The sequence below is a fragment of the Aptenodytes forsteri genome, unplaced genomic scaffold (genome assembly GCF_000699145.1).
Source record: "Aptenodytes forsteri isolate BGI_AS27 unplaced genomic scaffold, ASM69914v1 Scaffold184, whole genome shotgun sequence".
NCBI classification, from domain to species: domain Eukaryota; kingdom Metazoa; phylum Chordata; class Aves; order Sphenisciformes; family Spheniscidae; genus Aptenodytes; species Aptenodytes forsteri.
Window position 1 is genome coordinate 1479553 of NW_008796078.1, and position 2834 is coordinate 1482386.

Below are 2834 nucleotides of genomic sequence, written 5' to 3' on the forward strand. Positions count from 1 at the left end.
GGGGGGGGGGAACAACTTTAAAAAGGAAGACTGTAGTATTTGGCAGTTTGAACAACATGGTATGGCAAGATTTTGGGGTTTCCACATAACTTGGGTTTAAATGATGTTGACTTTTAAATTCTAACAGTTTTTATGTCAACTGTTTTGTGGTGGGGAAAAAATTTAGCTGTGTCAGTGGTATGAGAAAAGTCAGAGGTTTGGGTAGATGCATAAAGAACAGTTTGGGGATGTTGGTATACCTGGTATCAGAGCATGTAGTGTGGAAAAAGAGAATGATAGTGATTAAACCTTTGATTATTTAAGTATTTTTTTGGTAATGTTGACTTAAAGTCAAAGGCTGACAATGTTAATTATCATCTGCAACAATCAGTTTACACTTTAAGAGGTCTTAGCTCATTTGGGCTTTGTAGGGACTAGAGCTGTGGTCTCTGTATTTAAATTGTGGGGATTAGAAACTGGTTTTTAAAGGCACCAGTGTAGTTGGAGTTACATGTTCAAGAGGCCTGGTATAAAGTGTGTTTCTGCTGTTTCCACTCTGTTTTGGGCAGGACTTAGACGTTATGTAGCATCTCTGAGATTAGACCATGGGAAAAAATGCAGTGAATTTCCTTTTAATGTAGTAAATAAGTGTACTTGCATTCTGTTCTTCTACAGTTGTTTTGAGGATGCTACTGGGTTTTTTTTCTTCTCTTAAAGTGCTATAATAAGCATAAATGCAATTTAAAGAGAAATCTAGAGACTAGAATAACTTAAACTTAACTATAAGAAGTGGCATTAATTAATTATGTGTGTGAACTAGCATGGAAGTATATGCTCCTCTCACTTAGATATAAGTAGAGGAGGTAGGCTGGCCCCTAGATGATGATCTTTGATGTTCAACCCTGTGCAGGTTTCGTAGTTCCTTTTGCTGTTATGGGATAACATCATTCAGAGGTGATTTCCTTCTTTTCCATGTGTTCACTTACTTTGTGCGGTGCAACCCGATCAAATTATCAATGATACTTTGAATACCTAAAGAAAAATGTTTAGTAAAGTGTTTGCAGGCATACCAACGGTCTGTAGAAATGTGCAATTTAGTAAATCCTAATAGACGTAATGTGGAATGCATCTTGAGCTGTTGTCCTTTTCTCCTTATAAAGGTGTCATTTTTTTCTGCTGTCCTCCAAAAGAATTAGATTGTTGCTGTTTAATAAAAATGTTTACAGAGGAAGGATTTGATGTGATGCTTTGGAAAGGAATTTAAACTAAATAAAAAGTTAGTATATTAGCAACTTACTCTATTTTATAATGTAATGGAAAAGGAGGTGAATAGGGTGTTGAGATGAGAATTTTGTATATATCCACATATTTCAGGAAGTTTCATTTGAAACCTGATGGCGAAGTTTTGAAGAATAAGTGTATTTTGCTGGCTCTGCATGGTTGATACTTACGTGTGAAATAATGTCTTGCGTATATTCAGTAGTTCAGCAAAGAAGTGGCATCCTAGAGGTGGAGAAGAGTGGCCACGCTGTTGTTGTGCCACCTTGGAGATTGTATATATCCACATATTTCAGGAAGTTTCATTTGAAACCTGATGGCGAAGTTTTGAAGAATAAGTGTATTTTGCTGGCTCTGCATGGTTGATACTTACGTGTGAAATAATGTCTTGCGTATATTCAGTAGTTCAGCAAAGAAGTGGCATCCTAGAGGTGGAGAAGAGTGGCCACGCTGTTGTTGTGCCACCTTGGAGAGTTCTGAGAACTAAAAATAGTACTGGCCAAGTTGAGGTAGCCCTCAGAAGCTACTTGAAATTCAGTGTCTCTTCCTGTCTTCTGCAGGTGGTTTCACTCTCTAGAAACTCCATGTCACCTTTGTGCGGTATTCTCCAATGCAGCTTCTTCCCTCCTCTCTTTATAGGCTTGCACAGGTTAGCTCGATGCCCTTTCTCAGTTTCTGTCATAGTAACCCTATTTCTAGCTAGATCTAGAACTTTTATAGCCCTTTTTTATCCTCCATTTTATCTGGCATAAATAGGGCAGAGATGAATGTTTTGCTATAACTGTCTGGAAATTTTGTCTGCTGTTCTTGTATATGCTTTCCTCCTACAGTTGTTTTTTTTTTTTACCATCGCATGTTTTTAAACTAAACTTTGAATTCAGTCACTAGGAAAACAATAACAATTTTCAAAGCTTACATTTAGGAGTACTTAGCTGTGTCTCCTACTTTTTGAAATTGAGACTTTTAATTTTCATTCTTAGCTTGTATTGAATATTTGTAAAAGTTGGAAAAATGGTCATGAAAAAAAATTATGTATGTAGCAAAGATGGGAAGCCTGAAAACCGAGAATCCCGAGAAGAATTTCTAACTGGTTTCCTTCCTGAAATTTTAATAATTATGAGTGAATCAGGATATTAATGAGAACATGTCTAGGACATCCAGGAATTTTATAGGTGAAGTAAAGCCTGTCCAGGGACATGAAAGAGACGTTGCAGACTCCTTTTTCTCCCAACGCTTGTCTGGATTATCTTTATAAACCCCTTTTATTTGTGTCTTATGCCAGTTTAAAAATTGTGGGTTTTTTTTTCTCACTTGAATTTTTGTTCTGATTTAAAAAAAGGTCTCAGCTGATTAGCTTGAAGAATTCACTGGATTAAAAAAAAAAAAAAAAAACCCAAAAAAAACAGTGATGAGCTTGAAAACACCCCTGTATATATGTGTCCTGGTTTCGGCAGGGATAGAGTTAATTTCCTTCCTAGTAGCTGGTACAGTGCTGTGTTTTGGATTTAGGACCAGAACAATGTTGATAACACACTGATGTTTTAGTTGTTGCTAGGTAGTGCTTACACTAGTCAAGG

At 36.6% G+C, this 2834-nt stretch overlaps 1 protein-coding gene across 1 annotated transcript in view; it reads left to right on the top strand.

Moving 5' to 3' along the window:
- The window catches only part of RHBDD1 (rhomboid domain containing 1), a 55645-nt gene that overhangs the window by 5628 nt on the left and 47183 nt on the right, over positions 1-2834 (top strand). The window lies entirely within an intron of this gene.